Source organism: Eublepharis macularius, chromosome 2 (assembly GCF_028583425.1).
Source record: "Eublepharis macularius isolate TG4126 chromosome 2, MPM_Emac_v1.0, whole genome shotgun sequence".
Lineage (NCBI taxonomy): Eukaryota > Metazoa > Chordata > Lepidosauria > Squamata > Eublepharidae > Eublepharis > Eublepharis macularius.
The window spans coordinates 77,440,703-77,462,997 of record NC_072791.1 but is presented as its reverse complement, the minus strand read 5'-3'; the positions used below and the strand labels follow the sequence as shown (position 1 = coordinate 77,462,997).

The window sequence follows — 22,295 nt, the reverse complement described above, 5'->3', positions numbered from 1 at the left end:
CTCCCTCCTCCCCCTTGTACTCACTCACCCCTCCCATCCTGTAAATTAGGCAGGAATCTCTGCAGACTTTGCTGGCTGCTTGCATTGCATTGCATTGCAAACAGCCAGCAAAGTTCTGAAGCAAATTCAAGCTTCTTGCCTTTTTTTACAAGATGGGAGGGATTAGGGGGAGGTTGTAGTGAGTCACTCACTCTTTCTCCCACCTCCCTCTCATAAGAAAGTGCGGGAAGCTTGATTTTGGCTCAGAATTTGCTGGCTGGCTCCCGGCTGCCCCAAAGCTTTCCAAAGCGACCAAATTGCTTCAGAAAGCTTTCCTTCAGTATTTCCGAATCGAGGCCAGCATGCTGGCCCCGATTCGGAAATACCGAATCTTTCCGAATTGGGCCCGATTCAAGGTTTTTTTCTGAATTGGATACCCGAAGTGCACATCCCTAATCTAAATACTAGATTTTGCAAAGCAAATGGTTGATTAGTTTTCCACAAATGAATTTCTATTGTATTTTATCATTGAACAGTTCAGTTATCTTATATTGCTATTGTTTTGCTGTCTTATATCATAGTCTGTATTTTGGCTAGAAAGGTAAACTTACTCTCTGCTTAAGTGTCTGTCTTCCCTTCAGATGAATATTAAGCTTATACCCAGAACTGTATATACAATAGACTTACAAGATCCTCTGGAGCTCAGCTTTGGGTATTGTGTTCTAGAATGCTTCAACACAGGGTCCATTATGCATAACACTCATATTCTCCCAGTTTAGGATTTATATTGTATACCTACATCAACAAGGCATTAGTATAATCTGTCCCACCTAAGCAAATTGGAAAGATGCAGCAATTTGTGTCAGTAGCTGAAAGGGCTTTTTGTGCATCCAAACCATCAGATCATATGTAAGCAAATGAATGAACTGATCCACCTTAGATTGACACAAATTGTCATTGCTTCTTTTAATTTCACTTCAGCTAATATGGGCTGCTCCATCTTATCAATACTTTAAAAAAAATTATGACTTTTTATAATAATTATATACTATGGTGGTATTTAACCATTTGCACTGCTAATACTGCTTGATATCTAAATATGCCCCAGATTTGTTGCACCCAAACCCGATGGAGTAGAGCTCCTCCAAGACCAACATTGCCATTGGGGTATAAATACAGCAGCTGCTTCGTATGTAAGTTCCTAATGAAATGGAGACGTTGCCAGCTACTTCATATTTTCAAACTCATTGTTACCAGAACTCTTAGGAAATTAGTGCACTGGTAATCCTGAAAACACTGCCAGTGTGCTTTAGCAGTTGAAGTGCCAGACTAGGATCTAGGAAACCCAAGACTGAATCATCAGTATGTCATGGAAGCTTACTGGTGACCTTGGGCCAGTAACACATTCTCACCCTAACCTATTTCACAAGGTTGTTATGAGGCTAATGGAGGAAAAAAGACTGATGTCAGCTGCTTTGAATCCCTGTTAGGGAAAAAGGCATAGCATAAATAATGTGAGTGAATAAATACATTCTGACCAGCATGCATATAAAATTTCTTCAGTGGTTCACAGAAAATGGACTACAATATGTCTCACTGAAATGCAGACATTAGAAATGTTACCTCTGACGATGCCACAACACAATTGGCTGTTGTGCTTTGTGACTTTGCCCTCAGCCATAACTATTTCATGATTAAGAAACACATATCTTGTTATAGCTCCACAGTCTGTCAACATTTAGGAAAAATTTAGAACAGCTTTTCTCAGCTTTAGTGCATTTCCTCTATTTGCGATTCATCAATGAACTTTAAAATCCTTTGGACCATGGAATAGAAACATATAGTTAGAAGGGGACCCCAAGAGTCATCTAGTCCAATCCCCTGCACAATGTAGGAAAGCTCGCTCCCTCCCACACCCCAGTGACTGCAGCTCTATACCCAGAGATAGGCGGAAAACCTTCTAGGATTCCTGGCTGATCTGGCCTGGAGGAAGATTCCTTCCTGACCCCAAGTGGTGATCAGCATTACCCTGGGCATATAAGAAAGGGCCATGAGAGCCTAGCACTGGCTTTTCCCTTCCTGCCCTCCCTCTCATGATCTGCCTAAATTCATTTTTTTTTATTTAATTTTTTATTTTTTATTAACTACATTAACTAACAATACAAAGGGAAGAAAGGGAACAAGGGGAGGAAGGAAAAAACCCACAACAACTACAACATGCAACAGCTATGCTACACAAAATGTTTTCCCTTCATACTGCCATTATTCAAAAGTTAAAGCTTTATGTTATATTGATGGAGTGGTTGACCTTACTAAATGCAAATTACAATTTAAATTCAAATTAAATTTTTCTTCCCCTCCTGGGTCCCGGACGCAATTCTCTCTGAGCAGCTGCAGCCGCAGTGCTCATTTCCTCCCCCTCCCCCTCAGACTTCTCCTTTTCATCTTGCTTGGTGCACTGAAATTCCGGATTTTTATCCTCAAAATCCCTTAGTTGATCTTCTGATAATAACTTGAAAGCTTGATCTTTGTGACTGAACCAGATTCCTTCCGGAAATAACCATTTGTACTTTATTCCACGTTCTCTCAGAAGAGCTGCGAACTTTTTATACTTAAAACGTCTTTTCCGAACTAGAAATGGGACGTCTTTCAATATCTTAACTTTATTACCCGAAAAGTCCAAATCCGCATTGTATGAATTATATAGGATAGTGTCCCGGATCCTCTTAGATGAAAAATCAATGATGATCTCGCGAGGCAACTGACGCTTCATTGCATATTTTGAAGTAGCCCGACGGACTTCCAAAATGGCGCTTTTTACTTCTTCTTTAGTTGCCCTCGCGGGTGTCGCCAATAGTTCCGAGACCAGACCCCGTAAATCCTCATTTTCCTCCTCTTTCACATTCTGGAGGCGCAAAATTGTCTGTGTTCGTTCCACTTGTAGCCCGATCAGCTGATTCTCCACCAGTTTGAGCTCTTCATTCATAGCCTTCACGAGTGACGCACTTTCCCGAGCAGACTTCTCTGCCCCCCCCGCTGCTTCCTTAATGGTTTTCACTTCGCTCTCAATTAAGCCCACCCTTTGATCTGTTTCATTCAGCTTGTCAACAAAGGGTTTTATAGCTTCACCAACCGCCCTCCGCACTACCTCCTCCAACGACTCTCCCTTTAGGGCAGCCGAAACTGACTTGCCCAGGGCAGGACTTTGTTTTTTTGTTGCCATTTTAGGGGGGGGGGAAACCGCCAGCCGGATTCTGAGACTCAGCAAAGGGGAAGAACAAGCCTTCTTAGCTTCAGATCCCACCACTCCTTCACGTACGCTTGTAGTATCAGAAGGGATTTGCTTACTTGCAGGCTCTCGCCTAATTCTGCTCTTTGCCGTTTTCCATGGCCCGGCAGCACTCGAGGCGCCGCGCACGTCCGCCGGCCTCCATAGGGACAAACGGGCAATTAACCCCCCGCATTGATTCCGGGGGGCTCTTCCCGCAGCATCCCGGACCCAGCCTCCCTCACTGGGAGTTTTGGGGGCTAATCTTCGCAGATCAGCCGCCCGGACAGGGTGCTCGGGCGCTTCCTCTCGAGCCCGCGAAGAGGAGCGTCCGACATGGCTGAGAAAATGAAACCGAATCCCCCCCGCTGCTTCCTTAATGGTTTTCACTTCGCTCTCAATTAAGCCTACCCTTTGATCTGTTTCAGCTTGTCAACAAAGGGTTTTATAGCTTCACCAACCGCCCTCCGCACTACCTCCTCCAACGACTCTCCCTTTAGGGCAGCCGAAACAGACTTGCCCAGGGCAGGACTTTGGTTTTTTGTTGCCATTTTAGGGGGGGGGGGAACCGCCAGCCGGATTCTGAAACTCAGCAAAGGGGAAGAACGAGCCTTCTTAGCTTCAGATCCCACCACTCCTTCACATACGCTTGTAGTAACAGAAGGGATTTGCTTACTTGCAGGCTCTCGCCTAATTCTGCTCTTTGCCGTTTTCCATGGCCCGGCAGCACTCGAGGCGCCGCGCACGTCTGCCGGCCTCCGTAGGGACAAACGGGCAATTAACCCCCCGCATTGATTCCGGGGGGCTCTTCCCGCAGCGTCCCGGACCCAGCCTCCCTCACTGGGAGTTTTGGGGGCTAATCTTCGCAGATCAGCCGCCCGGACAGGGTGCTCGGGCGCTTCCTCTCGAGCCCGCGAAGAGGAGCGTCCGACATGGCTTAGAAAACGAAACCGAATGGTCTGCCTAAATTCATAATGAGTCATGATCTGGCTGTGCCAGGAAGGCCTAGCAAGGCCTCAGGAGCCTGTTAGCAGTGGGAGTAGGCCTGCCTACGATTTCCAGGAACCCCTGGGCCATTTTGGCGCCCTTTTTGGCCAATCAGAACACAGGGGGCTAGTGCTATATAAGTCTGGGAGGGAAAAAAGCCTGTGTTCTTTCTCCCAGGGAGCAGGCCATTGGAGGTTTCTGCTAGGGGAAGAGGCCCTCATCCAGGTAGGGTGAGAAGACAGGCCTGGCAGACAGAGGGACAGTGAGTTCAGTTGCGATGGGGCCTTCTGTTTATTTTACTTTCACCCGTCTATTGTTGCTATGGCACCTTGTTTGCTTGTTTGTTTGATATTGACTGACCTCCTTGTAAATAAATCATTTTGTTTGTTGTTACTCTGCTGGGTCCTCACGCCTGTTTATTGGCCAAGCTATGGAGGTCAGAAGGGCTGGGCGGGTACTCTGGGCATTCCCAAGGGACCCTAAATCCCAGAGTGGGGACAGCATACAGTGGCTCACCCTACCTGAGGCATGACACCATCTATCCTTAAAACCTCTAAAGAAGGAGAGCTCACCACCTCCTGAGGAAGCCTCTTCCACTGAGGAACCACTCTGTCAGAATGTTCTTCCTTATGTTTAGCCAAAAACTTTTTTGCTTTAATTTTAACCCATTGGTTCTGGTCTGACTCTCTGGGGCAACAGAAAACAACTCTGCTCCATCATACATGAGATGTCACTTCTCAGTTGCCTTCTTTGCAGGCTAAACATACGCAGCTACTTCAATCTTTCCTTATAGGTCTTTATTTCCAGACTCCTCACCTTCTTTGTTGCCCTGCTTTGGGCATGTTTCAGCTTGTCAACATCCTTCCTAAACTGTGGTACCCAAAACTGAATACAGTACTCCAAGTGTAATCTCACCAGAGCAGAGTAAAACGATACCATCATTCTGAATGATTTGAACATTATACTTCTGTTGAGACAGCCTAAAAATCACATTTACCTTTTTATCCACCTCATCACACAGCTGACTCATGTATACTGGAAAGCAATCACTAAATTTGCTTACACTGTTATAGGTACCATTAAGAACTGCTCCAACATTGTCTGCAGTCTATACTCTCAGAATCTCCCTCACTAAATAGACTTCTTCAGCTGCTTCAGTCCTTTAAATAAGGTCAAGCACTTGCAGAATTTATATTAATACTTTATATTAAGCATTTCTGGTACTGGCACTGGCATCCACTAAGGAAGAGTAGAGATGGATCAGGAAGGCCAGATGAGCATTCAGTAGTCACCTTTTACAAGGCAAATTACCAGGGAAAGTAACTGAACTTAAGAGCAGCCTGTTCGAACTTCTCCAGCAGATATTGTGATGACACTGTTCTTTGCTGTTACTGTTATTTTTGTTTTTTTCACTAGTGAGGTTTTGGAGTGCTGCTGTTGGGTAGTTCAGAGTAGACATGGGCACGAACTGCATTACGAACCAAAAAAAACCCACGAACCGCCCAATTGTCCGTTCACGATCCGGCAGTTCGTGATCATCCACGGCCAACGAACCAGCATTCATTAGAGGCGCAGTTCGATGCATTCTTCTGCAGTTCGTGAAGCCAGACAGTCAAGCACCATCAATCAGTTCCCTTGGAAATAGAGCTGGGGGAATGCCTGAACTCTGTCTGCACTCCTTCTGTCGCCCTGGAAACGCGAATGGAAGCCCCGCTTACCTTGATTGGCAGGTGTTCCTTCCAACCATGGAGCTGCAAAGTGGTTACAACCTGGGAGAAGACACCCGGGGGAGGGAGGGGGGAGTGGGTGTTCTGTAGCCATGGGCACTCCAATCTCATCCCTGCAAATCCTAACAGGCAGCTCTGACGGCCAACCACAGACCTCCTGCATTGCTCAATGGGACCTCAGCTTATAAAAAGCACTGAGCTCCAAGGCTGGGTTTCACTTTCAGTGAGCAGTGGAGTGTGACAGAGCTGTTGCTTGCTACTTGCTAGCCTTTGGGGAGAGAGACAGAGAGAGTTTAATTGAGCTTGGATTTTGGGGATAGGTATCTATCTTCTCTGATTCCAGGGCTGCTGCCAGGCCCTGGGGCCAAGCTCAGTGGGCACCTCGGCTGAGGGCTCACATTAATTATGGATCAGTGCCTGATTGGGTCAGGTCTGTGGGAGTGGTGGGCTAGGGCTCTAGTCCCTCCCTCCTTCTGGTGCCAGGGCTGCTGCCAGGCCCGGGGCCAAGCTCAGGGGGCACCTCGGCTGAGGGCTCACATTGGTTATTATTGATCAGTGCCTGATCGGGTCAGGTCTGTGGGAGTGGTGGGCTAGGGCTCTAGTCCCTTCCTCCCTCTGGTGCCAGGGCTGCTGCCAGGCCCTGGGGCCAAGCTCAGTGGTCACCCCGGCTGAGGGCCCACACAGTATTATTAGTGCCTGATCAGGTCAGGTCTGTCGGAGTGGTGGGCTAGGACTCTAGTCCCTTCCTCCCTCTGGTGCCAGGGCTGCTGTCAGGACCTGGGGCCAAGCTCAGTGGGCACCTCGGCTGAGGGCTCACAGTGGTTATTATTGATCAGTGCCTGATCGGGTCAGGTCTGTGGGAGTGGTGGGCCAGGGTTCTAGTCCCTCTCTCCCTCTGGTGTCAGGGCTGCTGCCAGGCCCTGGGGCCAAGCTCAGTGGGCACCTCGGCTGAGGGCTGACAGTGTCATCGCTTCTCCTCAATTCTTGTTTACTGGCACTATGAGGCTTCGTGTGGTAGACAAGAATGGTCGTGGGGGGAAGTGCAGAGATTGTCCCGGTTGCACCACGGGAAGCAGTGCTGTGCAGGGCTCTGGAGCAGCAGAGACTCCCGCTCCCCCCAAAAATCACCTGTTGTGGCTGTGGAGGAGTCTGAAGAGCTTTTGCCGCCAGCGGAAGAGGAATTCTTGAAAATGTTTGAGGAGGAGGAGGCTGAGGGATCCTTGGAGGAATGGTTGGGGTTAGAGGAAACATCCAGCCTGTCCCCATCCCAAACTACTGGTGCTGCTGTCCCTGCCTGCAGTCCACCCATCACTCCATCTTCCGTTGCCAGCTCCGTGGAACAGCCAGTAACCCTTTGTCCTCCCTCCCCTGGAACCGTTAGTGGGCCACGGTTCAACCTCAATGTATGGATGCACTTTTGGGCCCTTCCGACTGACCCCCATGTGATGCGGTGCTGTGTGTGTGATGGCCTGGTGCACAAGGGCAATGACCCGAAGCACCTTTCATCGACAACCCTGACTATGGACCTGGTGAGGCACCACCTGAGCCTGTAGTCTCCGTCCTTGGGCAGCGAAACATCCGTCAGAGGGAGATAGAGGGCCACCAGCTCGTCTGATCCAGGATCGATGGGAGGGTCTCCGGAATGCACCTCGAGCAAGAAGTCTTGCCTCGAGGGTGCGGCTGGTGGGAGCGGAAGGGTCAGGCAGGCCACCCTGTGGGAGGTTGTTCCATCAGGGTCGGGGGTGCTGCTGCTGAAGAGTGAAGTCAAGGGCTCAGGAGGCGTTCGTTCGTGTGGTGGCGCAGACGATTGCCCTGCAAGTCTTCCCCCTATCAGTCGTGGAGGGCGTGGGCTTCCAACTGCTGCTCCAGCACTTTGCCCCATGGTTCTCTATGCTGTCACGGTGCACCGTTGGGCGTCGTGTCGTGCCTGCCCTCTATGAGTCAGTGCAAGACATGGTGCGCAGAGAGCTGTTGGCCACCCAAGGCAGAACAGTCCACTTCACGGCTGACCTGTGGAGCGGCTGCCATCATGGGTACCTTGCCATCACTGCCCACTGGTGGCAACCAGAGGACCTCTGCTGCCCCAGGCCAAGATCTGGCAGCCGTAAAAAGGTGTCTAGTGGAGCAGAAGGGCCCATTGCAAGACATCCTGTCCTCTTCAGATGTGCTGAGGAGGGGAGAGAAGTTGAGCCTCAGTTCCATGGAATGGAGAGTCCTTGCCCATATGTCCTGGATACTGAAACCCTTCATGGATGCCACTGAGCTCTTGTGCTCCTACCAGGCCAGCCTGGGTCAGGACATCCCTCTGATCCACGGCCTCGACCAGTTTCTGACCCAGGAGCTCTAGCACGAGCAAGAGTTGCTCCCCAGGGTCCGCGACTTTGTCCGGAGGATCCAGGCCTGCATGGCTGAGCACTTGCATCCTATACGCCGCGAGGTGCCATACCAACTGGCCTCTCTCTGTGACCCCTGTATCAAGGGCAGCATCGGCACACAGGCGGGTCACATGCAGCGCTGGAAAAAGGAGCTGCGCACAGCAGTGCTCCATTTCCAGAGAGAGAAGGCAGGACAGAAGGAACTGGGCAGAGGCAAGGGGTAGGCGGTGTGGGAGGGGGAGGGGAGGGGGAGGAGGTGGGAAGAGAGCCACGCCAGGGAAGAACCACCCCAACGGCTCCATTCGATCTCTGGGCATCGTCGGTGGGCTGCGTGGTTGGCTGCTGCACGGTGGGTGCATCCCTCTCAGTGGTGGACTTGGCGGGGGCCATGGTGCACGAGTACCTTGCTGAGCCCACTGAGCCCCCCCATGCCAAACCGTTGGAGTATTGGGTGAGGAAATCTGCCCAATGGCCGGATGTGTCCATGGTGGCAACAAACATCCTGTCCTGCCCTCCCACCAGCGTGCAGAGCGAGCGGGTGTTCTTCCACCTGGGAGACCTCCTCCGTCCCCGCCACGCAAGTCTGCACCCGGACCTGGTGGACATGTTGACGTTCATTAAGGTGAACCTCAACCTACTGGGGCACTCTCCCGTGGACCTGGACCTACCTGGGCTCTGAGCCACCCTGGGGTTGTAGCCGGTCCAGCTTGTCCACAGCGTGCTCAAGCCTCCCTCAGTTCTCGGGGCTGCTTCCATGGCTAGTAACCCTTTGCCCTCCTCTTCCAGACAAGTGCCCGTTCCCTCTTTCAACCTCTCCCTCTCCGGATGGTGCCCAAACGTCTCTTCCCCACAACTTGTCCTGCCCATCCCGGCCTTTCTGTGAAAGCAGGAAGGTGGGTGTTTTCTGACACTGGTTTTTGGACACGTAGGGCAGCTCCGGAGCTGCAGCACGTCTGGTTGCAAGCGCGGAGCCCACTATCCTAGGCTCTTGCTGGACCCTCTGAGCATAGTGGGAATGGGTCCCTCAATTCATCTCCTGTCCATGAAGGCGGGAAGGTGAGTGATGTTGGTGACAGCCCACACTGCGGCACAGGAGGGGCGGATAAGCCTCTGCCACAGCAGCCTGCGCAATCCGACACGGTGGGTGTTTGAGGCCTCTTGGTCCTCCACTCCCTGTCAAGCTCCCAGTCCCTCTTCACACCTTGCCTTCTCTGGGACTGCTTTGACCCCTCCCAATGACCTCCCCCGTCCTGTCCATTCCAATCCTTTCTGCAAGGGCAGGAAGGTGGGTGATGTTGGCTGCCACCACAGGGTACCTCAGTGGGATCCTCGGAGGAGGCCTCGCAAGTGTTGGAATCTTCCGACTTCACAGTAGTCCCTTTTTGCACCTCACCCTCTCTGGGACTGCTCCGACCCCTCCCAACGACCTCCCCGGTCCTGTCCATTCCCGTCCTTTCCGCGAGGGCAGGAAGGTGGGGTGATGTCGTCGCACGTTGCTGCTCCGCAACTCAGTGGCTTTCTCGGCTCATGGCTCGCCGACTAAGGGGTCTTCCCGGTCATGCTCGGCGATATAGCCGGCAGCAATCCTTTGTCCCTGTCTCCCTGACATTTCCCTGATGGTCCCTCTTTCAACCTCTCCCTCTATGGATCTGCTCAGATGCCTCCCAACCTCTCCTGTCTTTCCCATCTTGTCCTTTCCGCGAAGGCAGGAAGGTGTGGTGCTGCCAGCGGATGCTGCTTTTGCTCAAGAGGAACAGCTCTGTTGCTGCTGCTGATGTTAGAGTGGCACCGCACGGTAGCCCCCCTTCCATGGCACCTGCTGTCCACTCTGAACAGGGGGAATGGGTCCCTCCCACCCTTTCCACAAAGGCTGGAAGGTGGGTGCTGTCTGCTGCCGCCGCTTTGGACCCCAAGGGGCAGCTCAGAAGCTTTTGCTGAGCTTGACAGGTTTGAGCTGCACGGTGCACCCCTATCCATGTGCACCTGCTGTCCTCTCTGTGCATGGGGAGAATGGGTCCCACAACCAGTCACATCCTTTGCCTGAAGGCAGGAAGGTGGTTAATGTCTGCCAGTGGTGGTTTTGGCCATGAGGGGCAGCTCAGGAGCTGTTGCACGTATAGTTGTGCGGCAGGGTGCACCCTTATCCATGTGCACCTGCTGTCCACTCTGTGCATGGGGGGGAATGGGTCCCACGACTAGTCATGTCCTTTCCCTGAAGGCAGGAAGGTGGGTGATGTCTGCCAGTGGTGGTTTTAGCCATGAGGGGCAGCTCCGCTGCTGTTGCACATCAAATTGTACAACATGGTGTCCCCTGTCAACAGCAGCGGCTGTCCCCTCCGGGAAGGGGTGAATGGGTAATGACACAACTAGCCACGTCCTTTCCCTGAAGGTAGGAAGGTGAGTGTTGTTGCCGACAGCCTCCACTGTGATACAGGGGGAGTGGACAAACCTCTGCCACAGCAGTTTGCGCACTCTTTCAGGGTGGATGTCCCTCAATGGGACCCTTGGATGAGGCCCCGTGGTTGCTGGGGGATCTTTCCACTTCTAAGACCCCATGCCTCCCCGTGCCCACCAGGCCCGGCAGCGATCGTCGCCACCCACCTTCCGGCCTGCGCTGGGAATAAGAGTGTGCTCCTCTGAGGCCTGGTGGGTGGGCACATGGGGGGTGTCGCTGGCGAGCGTCCAGACCCCCCCATCTCCTAGAGGGGAGGCGACCCGCCTTTGAGTACACCCCTTGTACACTGGACCAACGTCAACTGGTGGCTCTGATTGTATCAAGTGGAGTCTTTCCAGGGGGCCTCGGATTGGAGAGGGTATAACTCCAAGATCCCTCTTGCAATCTTGACTAAACTTGGGTGCTGGGTAAACACTCCCCGTGAATATGGGCTCTCTAAGTGCAACGGGGGCCATTCTGATGCCCACGAACCACGGACCTCGAACCAGTTCGGTGATGGGAAAAGTTCGTTGCGGTTTGCTGGTTCGGGTTTGTCGTCGGCACCAAACCACGAACCACCAGTTCGTTAAATTTTTTTGGTTCGTGCCCATGTCTAGTCCAGAGGTGAACTTTCAAAAGGCTTTTAAATGTAGGCTAGTTGTAGGTCTTGTGAACAAACAAGGAAAAACTAATTTTTAGCTTATAGGGATATGACGGAACACCCCCTTTCACTCCCCCACTGTGAGGCAGATTTTCCCGCTAAAATTCAGCTTGCCTGCTTTTGTTGAGCAGCCTCAAGTAACGTATTAATCTTTGCGGTTTGAAAGTCTGTTTGTTCCATTCTGACAGCCAGATATAATTTTGGCTTTTTAGCCCAGTCCAGGAACTTGATGGGGAGAAACAGGAGCCCTCTTCCTTTGTTTAACAGCTAGGGATTGAATAAGTGTAGTCAGTTAATGAATGTGCTGAGGTAAAATTTTGTGGGTAGTTCGGAATATACTTTGAGTGTATTGAAGCTTAGTTTCTTATTTTCTTGGTTCTCAGTAGTGAGAGGTGTTTTACTTAATACTTTACTTACAGCAACAGTGTTTCTTGACAGAATTTCTTATGACAGCTCGTGTTTCATGAAGTTAGTTTAAAACGATTTCCCCTTCACAACAGAGCCAAACTCCCATTAGAAACTGGGCAGAAATTAATCTTCTTCTGCTAAGAAGATATAATCCTTCTTCTTTTGGCTTGAAAGGGAGTCTACCCTACTACCCAGTCATTCTTGCCAAAACACACTCGCAGTTCTATGGTGTCTGTGTCAAGCAGGCTTCAGCTTTTGCTGACACTTATACTAAGAATTCTTAAATAGAATTCTCCTTCAGGACAGTGATACAGTTAAGGCCAAAGTTTCTTCTCCCTTCTTTCCAGAGGCGAACCTGTCTGACCATCCCTATCAGACTCACTCGCAAACTCTCTCTCTGAACAATCTTGTTAGACACGAATGGTTAGCTCTTCAGCTGGGTTCTAACTGACCAATCAGAGAGGAAGTAGCAGCTTGTCAATCAAGTTTTGTATTCCAAGCAAGACTGCTGCACTTTCAGTCCCTGCTCCCTGATTGCTGCACTTAGAAAGCCTGCTTTCAAGTGCAGTCTGTCACAAGGAACCAACAGTTTTTTCTCCTTTAACAGGCTTGTGTGGGAAGAATAAAGAAAGGTTTAGGTATGTTCTAGTCAAATAGATATATAGGCTATCCATAGTGACATATTTAACTAGGCTGTGTGCATTTACTGCATGGCCCATATATTTCACCTTGTGTTGAAGGATGCACAGGGTCTGGATTCTTCTGAGGAATCTTCACAGTATGCTGCAGCTCATGAGTTCAGCATTTCCTCCACAGAGATACCAGCACCTCACAGGTCCCTTCTTGGGTGGCATGGAATCAACTTACTAACTGCATCAGAAGCAGGTCAGGACAGGAATGCCAGAGCATTGCCTGACTGGTGACATCACTTGCTGGAACTCCACCCATCCCATGCTCAAGTGGTTGGAGCAGCAGGCTGTCCTCATGTCATGTCTCTCAGAGAGTGAGGACTGCTGCAGCTTGCAGCTCGAGGCTTCTCTGAGTGTGAGAGTGGTATTGTAGGCAGAGGAAAACTTGAGTTTCCCAAAATTATCCCTCCCTCTCAATTTCATTCTGAGGCCAGATGGGATCCATTTTATACTAAGCTATAACAATTATGTTTGCTTGCCATTGTCTTGTGTTTGTTCCTGGGTACGTACTTGGTTCTGTTCTGTAGTGTTCCCCTACTGGCCTTGGGTTTTGCCAGGGTGCTGTGAATGACACTGTTTCTGTTGGGCTAAGTTGCAACAGTGTCCCTTGCTTCAGTCTGGTTTTGGGGGTGTAATGATTCTCTGGTGTGATGATGGTCCCCCTGCTTCACTTTGGTTCTGAGGGGCTCCATTCCCTTGCTTCAGTTTGGTTCTGTTGGGCTTTCTCTGAGTTGAGCTTGCATTTGGAAGTGTGCCTCTGGACAGTGGTGGCCTTGCCCCTGTATGTTTCTGCCCTGAAAACCAACTTGAATACTTTCTCATCATAGGAAACAATGGAGAGTGTCTGGGCAGCATGTTCAGGGGGCTTTTGGGGAGGATGACAGTTTGGTTCTATTGCACTTTCTCTGGGCTGCGATTGCATTGGGAGTGTGCCACTTGCCAGTGGCAGCCTTGCCGCTATGTGTTTTGCCTGAGAGTGTTCTTGGAAATAAGTCCCCCATAGGTTCCCAGCAAATTTGTTTGAAAAATCCCTCCTTCCCAAATCCACTGGATAGCCCCATGATAGGTTTTCCATAAGGGATAATGGCCGAATAAATCCGAGATTCTCCGATCTGTTCAAATTGGATCAGAGAATCTTTTCTGGATTTGTTTAGGATCTGTGAAACCTGGATCTGGATTTCCTGGATATATTTTTGGGGTGCACACCCCCAGTTGTAGACTTTTTAGTCCTTGGGTGGCGTTTAAGGAGGTAGAAAATTATATGGAAAAGGAGAACCTTAGTGAAATATCTGCTGTAAGGAGCAACTGTAAGAAGAAAAGAAAGAGAGGATGGGAGAGGGAGAAACTTCAACCCCCAAAGAACAGGGTAACCAAAAAGCTGAAAGGAAAAAAAAACACCCTTATTACATACAGGTGCAGAGACCAATACCAAAATAAAAAATAAAAAATAAAAATAAAATATATAAATAAATAAATCCCAAGAATTAAAACTGTACGATTAAAACAATATTTCTCTGGTTCCTTATATGTAAGAGTACCTTCCACTAGTGCAGAAATTCTAGAAAAGATGCACCCATTCATATGGGATTTTTTTTGCATTGTTCTTGGATTCTGTAAGAATTTCAGTCTGTATATGTAAGGGCCCATTTTCCCACAAAACAGCTGGGGAGCTGGGGCTGAGAGGAGTGGCTTACCCAAGGCCACCTGTAGAATTCATGGCAACAATGGGAGTCGACTAGCAGAGTGCTGAATCATAGCGCAGCCACTTAACCACTATGCTGCAGCAGCTCTCTGCAGCTGATGCGTCTCTGTCCCCTCCATGGTATGTTTTGATTGTGGGCCTATGATTTTAGATCTTTACACAGGGTGGATTTGACTTCAATCGAATCGATTTAAATCACAATTTAAATCACCAGTCAGTAAGACTAGATTTAAATCATGGTTTTCTACATACTCATTCTTTTCTACATAAAGACTCCTCACACTTAGCTTCTTGTGCAGATCTGTTCGACTCCAAACGACCTTCTATTGATTGAATCTTTTGAAACTTAGGATTTAAGAGGTATGGGGTTGGTTCTGTGTACAAAGATTTGCAAAGGAACAATGGGATTAAGGTCTTTTTCTCAACTGTGTATGTTTATTTTATAACCTTTTTGCTGTGAAGAAGAGACGTGATCTCTGCAGACACAAATTCAGTTTTGAGAACTGTAAAACTAAGCATCTGTGATAATATCTTCTAGATAGAAAAATTGCCCAATAAGCCTACAGAAACCTCTGGAAGAACATGACATTGTGAATGGATTAATAGAATTTGTTTACCAAAAAATTTAAACATTGCATGAATATACAGACTCATACTACATAATTAAAAACTAATCCTTGTTTCATGATGATAACATTTGGACTAATGTATCATAAATAAAAACTTATCTTTAGATAGATTTTTCCTTAAAACATTTTATTTAAAAAATCTGATTTAAATAAAAAAATCTGATTTTGTTGATTTAAAAAAATCATTGATTTTTATTCACTCTGTATACAACTTTGAGTCCTGCTTTGGGAGAAACGTAAGTTAGAAATACTTGAAACACATTTAAAATTGGAGGAAGCCATCAACTGGTGAATGAGTTGCTAGGGAGCTAGAAGAAAACCCGCAGCAATCCTTGGAGGCCATTTTGTGCCAGTCCATGCCTCCCCTTGGGAAGCAATTGCAGGGCCTGTAGCTGCCTGCTAAAGTACCTGCTTGTCACAGGTACTTATCTATTCTGCATTCCCTGTAGGGACCTATGGAGGAAAACAGAGTTGTTTACCTGCGATAATTGTGGTTTTCTGTAGTGTTTTTCTCTATAATCTCCCATATGGAGTGTCTACATGCACAGATCATAATCTTCTGGAAAATATATATCTACACACAGAGGTTTGCCAGGTCCCCCTATCAACCAGTGGAAGATAACTGCTGCGGGGGTGGGGGGAGCTCACCTGCAGTGTTGTGACAGCTCCGCAATGTGCTCATGTCACTGGCAAATTGCTGGCTTCACCCATGTGCCCGTGGTCATAGTGATATTTCTCAAAAACGTTATGGTTTTACCATAGAGTCTTCAAGAAATGTGGGAGCATCCCTAGTCACTTCCAGTTTAAACTGGGAACAATACTGGGACATGTCCTCCCCCCCTTTTCCCTTTCCAGTTTCTCCCACTGATGCTCAAGGTGCCAGTGGGCATTGAACTAAGTTGTCAGCAGATTGCTCACCATAAGCAGGCATTTGACAAGCCTGGCTAGCATTACCTAATACTATAGTTTTTCATTTAAAAAGTCTTCATACTACCTGGTTCTTAGAAACTGTCTCAAGTAAGTCAAACCTTGTCTAAAACTTCTAGGGTTCAAAGAAATTTTAATTAAAAAAACTTTTTAAGTATTGCTGCCAGGGAGGACCCTGCTTGTGAAGAAAGGCGGCATGCAAATATTTTAAATAAAATAAATATTTATAGGCCTTTTCAGTTTCCCCCAAGAATTCAGATTTTTTTTCCTCTGGAAAATCTTAAATGTTTGATATCCTAGGTTTAATTCAGACACTTGTAAGGCCAGCAGTTCCTTGGGAGAAGTGAGCATATAACTGAATGTTCTGTGTATGGGGAGTCCTATATATGACAGTCTGACTTACATTTTCCTGCCTCTTAAAAAGCAAGGAAGGCTGTATAAATTAGAGTACTGAGTCTATGAATCTCTGCATGAAGTATTATATTCATTATTTCCATGGTGGAATGCAGGGAGCCCACCTGCTTCCTTATCAAGTAATTCGTTATGCTTTTTTAGTAAATGCTGTAGCAAGCCATAATTTCATGGAAATAGCAGTATTGGTACCAAGGAACAGGGAAAATCCTTGCAGTGCTGGCAACTAATATCTGATGCTAGCTTCCAAACTATTGAGGTGGATCATTTCACTATGTAACAGTATAATCCAACTTTTCTCATGATTTCATACCACTGAAGACAAAATTAAATGATTTCTGGAAAATATCTCCTAATTCAGATTCCAATCAAATTTTAATGATATAATAGGAAGTATAGTGGGCCAACAGATTCCAAGAAATCCAGAAAATATTTTTCTAGAAATAGATTTGTTAAGACAAGTAGATAAAAACAAACTGGTTACAATAACAACGTTGTTACCAATTGCTAGGATAGAGATTGCCAAGAAATGGGGAAATAAGAAAGGGCCCTCACTACAAAATTGGTACAATTCCATCTGGAACCATTTTATATTGGGTAAAGTGGATTGCTCTATAGGCGTTCAGAGTTTGGAAGCTTATTGAAAATTTTTTGAAGCAATTTGGTTTCCTATTGTGCAATTTTTGCAGGAAAAAAATTGTTTCTTCTAACATTCATTGTCAAGAGCTACTGAATTTCTAAATGTATGGAACTCTTTAGGAATAGTTATATTTTGGGTTTTGTATGGTTATGTTTTAAGTTAATGTGTACAAAGGAGAAGTTTGTATATACACTGGTGCTGGTTTGGTATTGTCATATATTTTTTTTAAAAAATAAAGTAAAAAAAATGACAATTTTTTTGATGATATAAATTTATACCTTGAAAAGGATCTTGTTCCTCCGCACAGATTTTATCCAAATTATCCCATTTTGAAGTAATTAAAACTCATGGCTAGATTAAGGGGAAATCCCTGACAAGCAGCTGATCATTTAAACAGTGGGGCTTGGCAGGCCAGCTGGGAACTCCTGGTTGGCCAGCCAAGCCCCGCTGTTTAAATGATCAGCTGCATGTTTGGGAGATCCCTGACAAGCAGCTGATCATTTAAACAGCGGGGCTTGGCTGCCTGGCCGGGAACTCCTGACCAGCCAGCCAAGCCCCACCTGCAGTTTAAATGGCCATTTCCCTGAGCGGTGGGGAAATGGCCATTTAAACTGCAGGTGGGGCTTGGCAGGCCAGCTGGGAACTCCTGGATGGCCAGCCTTGCCCCACTGTTTAAATGATCAGCTGTTTGTCGGGGATCTCCACAACAAGCAGCTGATGCGCGGGTTTAAATGCCCCTTTCTGTGCCACTGCTAAGCAGCACAGAAAGGGGCATTTAAACCCCGGGAACTACGAACCACAAACCAGTTCGTGAACTTGCACCAGTTTGGGTACGTTTGTGGTTCATGAAAATGCACGAACCACGAACTGCACAGTTCGGGTTTTTTTTGTGGTTCGTGCCCACCCCTAATGTGTATTTATACTGTCTTCCTTGCTTGTTCTCTTTTTGTCATCTATTCTTTATCTCCAGTGGGCATAACTCTATGCCCCTTTTTCCAGTCAAGGTTGCTATGTGCCAGCTCTTTTCTCCTCTCTCATTTGAATTTGAGGCAAGCTCAAGTATGAGAAAGTAGAACTTCTGGAGTTCAACTGTGCTTGGGCGTGCTGTTTTTCATAGTCACATTTGTATCCTGGATTTCAAGGAAAAAAGGTGTCCCATTTCCTAAACTTTTTGAAGTCTCTTCTGGGTGACTTAGACTAATACTTTCAAATGTTTAACAGAGATTAAAATGCTGTCTCTTTTTAATTCAAGCCTGATCTTAGCATTTGAAGTGACCACAAAATTCTTAAAGGCCAATGCTGTGTCCTATACCTGACTTGGTTTGCTGAGTATTGTATCTTATTTATTTACTTTATTTATCACCCAGCCTTCTCACTGAGACTCAAGGTAGATTACAGAGTAAAAAAACCCCATGCTCTTAGAACATAACATGCATGAATAATGCAGTAGAACTATGTTTACAGAATTAGGCAATGCCAACAGCAAACTGCTTAAGGCAAGGGTATACTATAAACAGTGTAATAAATGGAATTACAAAGGCATAAGACAATGGGATAAAAGTGGGATAATACCTAGAATAATCATTGTAGTAGACTACAATTCTGTTCCATTATAAAGGTGCCCTTCAGAACTGTTCCATTCTGCTGTGGTTCTAATCCCTTCAGATCTCTTCCTAAATATTGTTGTGTACATTCCTGATCGGGGAGGGGGGGCCTTCCACAAGGTAAAAGCCACCACCAAGAATGCAAACTTACAGGCAGTTGCTGATTTTTGTTGGATGGTACCTTCAGAAGGCTTTACTCAGATGAGTGAAGCTATCACGGTGGAACAGTGCAGGAGAGGTGGTCCTGTGGGTATATGAGTCCAATGCCATTACTTTGAATTGAACTTGGTTACTAATCAGTAACTAATGGAGAAATGAGATAAATATCTTCCCCTGAGTGTTCAAATGAGAAGTTAAAATATATCTTCTAGTGGGTTGTGCCAAATTTAATTGTTCTGTGTGGCAGTAAAGTATATACATAGTCATTCTCAAATGATTTGGTGCATACCAATGACAAAGTCAGTACAACCAATAACTAAATGGAAGGAGTTATTGACATATTTTATATAGATTTATTTGCATTAAAGTGGATACAGTGATGAAGCTTGATGGTATATGTTTGATCTGCAGTGTTTCCATGCTTTTCTGAATAGAGCAATGTTTTCTTCTTCTTAAACAGAACTCATAAGCCGCATATGAGTCTTTCATGAGCCCTGGCTTGGACCCACTGGAGGATTTCTGCAGGTGGAAAGGGGGATGATTTTTGTAGATTTCCACTTCTCACAGCAGATATCTAATTCCCCGTGCTGTTTTTTTGAGGGGGGGGGATTTGGCACAGAGGATGCAAAGAGGAGTCACTCTGCAGCAGATGGAAATTACAGGGGGATCTATGTCTATGTATGGTAGGTCAGGATGATAGATAGTACTTGTCCATAGCAACCCAATGAGTTTCTTATCAAATCAGGAGAGCAGTTTGACCATTGATGCAGAGTGGTAAGCTACAGTACTACAACCCAAGCTCTGCTCATGACCCGAGTTCGATCCTGGTAGAAGCTGGGTTCAGGTAGCTGGTTCAAGGTTGATTCAGCCTTCCATCCTTCTCAGGTTGGTAAAATGAGTACCCAGTTTCCTGGGGGTAAAGTGTAGATGATGATGATAACAACAATTGATTTATATATTGCCCTTCAGGATGGCTTAACACCCACTCAAAGCGGTTTACAAAGTATGCCATTTTTATACCAACAAAACACCCTGTGAGGTGGGTGGGGCTGAGAGAGCTAGAAGCTGTGACTGACCCAAGGTCACCCAGCTGGCTTCAAGTGGAGGAGTGAGGAATCAAAACCGGTTTTCCAGATTAGATTCCCGTGCTCTTAACCGTTACACCAAACTGACTGGGGAAGGCAATGGCAAACCACCCCGTAACAAAAAGTCTGACAAGAAAACGTCGTGATGCAATGTCCCCCGCATGGGTCAGTAATGATTCGGTGCTTGCACAGGGGACTACCTTTACCCTACCTGGAATGTGTCCATAAATTCAGTCCGGATACGTTTCTGGGACAAGAAGTTCCAAAATCAAATTACAGCTACAGACAGCACCACTCTATTCACCCTTGCTGTTTGTGTCTCACTCTAAGGGGCATGATGGTATTGTGCTGATATCATGCAAATAAATATGAAGAAGTAGTTTTCTAATATCTAGTGCCCGAACCATTTCGGACTTCTAAGATCAGAACCAACTGCTTGAGTTGTATCAAAAGTAAAAGGGCAGGGTAAGTATATTTAGAGTAGAAAATAGATACTGGTAAGTCACTGTGTCTAGAGCAGAGATTCTGGTTACATGCTGGTATTTTATTCTAAAGCAATTCTGTGGTATGGAGGCTTAGAATAAACAAGCATATGGAATCATCTTAAGGATGAAGGAAGGGGCGAGTACACACACAGACACAAAAACACAAGTATGCACATGCACGCATAACTGGGTGAATGTGTGGTATCACAGTGGCCCCAAGTGGCCAAGATGGGGCACTACAAAGTGATTTCTGTTACGTGAAATGGTTAGAGCATCTGTTCTCCCAGTATCAGCTGTACTTGGAAGGCTTTCAGCTTTAACTGGCTTTCCCCCCACCTCCAAATTCTTCTGAGGATTTAGATGTGCATCATTTTGCTCATTTTATAATGTAAATAGTGTGGCTTAACCATTCACTGTATTTAAGATCAGGTAATTTTTGTTTCTAAAAAAATACTATGGGCAGGCAATTGTTGATGATAAGGCAATACACCCTGGCCTTTTTATACAAGCAAATTTACAGAAACATTGAATTCTAGAGAATATTCTTCCTGATCTTGCTAATGGAGGAACAAATAACATTTAGGTCAAAAGACTTCTACCAGAGTGAAGTGCTGATAAATTTAGTCTTATTTCTTATTACTCTCATTGAACTGCTCTTCCGGTAACTGAAGAAGGGAGCTCTGACTCTTGAAAGCTCATATCCTGAAAATCTTGTTTGTCTCTACAGTGCCACTGGACTCAGATCCTATTGTGCAATAGTTGCCTTTGTCAAGCCTATATGTATCGTACTGATTTAGCAGCTTAAAACCTACAATTCATAATGTAGTTAGCATAGAAAATCGTAGTGTTTGGCATATTTATGATATTTAAAGTACAAATGACTTATTTTCTGCAAACAAAGTTGCAAATTCAACTAGAACTAAAGTGACAGCTGAAAACTACTATATATGCTACATTAGCATGTGTTTTAGTTTTTGCTATCTAGTATGGGAAAAATAAACGTTAAAATAGAAAATTTAAATTTTATAGTAAAAAATGTTTGGACAGAAAATTTTATATAGTTATAACTGGGATAGTGGCCTATTTGGATATTGTGTTAAATTTTACAGCTCTGAAGATACTAAATTCTTCAATTCAGTGCTTCCACATTATAGCTTACTAATTGGACAAAATTAGTCATGTTTAAACAGTATGTTTCAAATCATGTCCATGTCTACAGGGAGCACTGGAATTAACTATTTCTAATGCTTTAGATTGAAGATTTTTATGTAAAACATACTATATATACCAAGTGAGTAAAAGCTTGTCTTACAAATTATTTATTATTTCAAAAGAGAAAATTGTTCATAATTTTATTTTAGTGTTGCCCAAATTTCCGTTTTTCCATCAGGAACATTGAAACAGTCCTTTTGTTTGTGTAGAAAGCCCTTTTATTTTTTGAGGATTTAAACTACCCAGTTTATTTTTTCAAGGTTTTAGATTTAAATTTTGCAGAACCATTTGGTTTGTAGCCAAGTGGCCCCAGTCCACAGATTTAAGTTTCTTCACATTGGGGCCACTTTGGAATTACATATATAATATTCTAGAGAAAAAAATCTGAAAGGTAGTAATTGAATATGACAGTTTGTGCTCAGGGGAAAAGGATGTGGGTACTAATGAATTGTTTTACATTTTAATCTGGCCATTCAATGAGTCCAGGATAGTTTTTTTAAATTAATATGTGTTAAGCTAGTGACTTCATAGGGGGGGCAGAACTTTGATTTTGCATTTTCTACATACAAATGAAACTATATCTTTGGCAAATAGAATAAAGTATATAGCCATGGTTTTAATTGCATTTCTTTCTTACTCGTATAAAATTCTAGCAAATGATTTTGAGCTCTTAAATTAATATTAGTTTTTTCTAGAAACCTGGAAGTTATTCTTCATCACAGTGTTTTCTAACAGGAAATAAGATTATTTTATTATCTACTAATTTTTGAATTTGCTGCTGTTCAAGTTTTATTCTGTATAGGCTTCTTCTATGTTTTAGCAGAGTGTAAAATCCATGGATCTCTGTCTAAAAACTCACCTAGCACGTCTGTGCATCTAGGGCAGCCCTACTCTGTGCCTATTTTGGAGAAGG

The 22,295-nt window shown here is 45.8% G+C and overlaps 1 protein-coding gene across 2 annotated transcripts in view; it reads left to right on the top strand.

Annotated features, from left to right (window-relative positions):
- The window catches only part of FUT8 (fucosyltransferase 8), a 219,302-nt gene that overhangs the window by 30,736 nt on the left and 166,271 nt on the right, over positions 1-22,295 (top strand). The gene's annotated exons all lie outside the window — the stretch shown is intronic.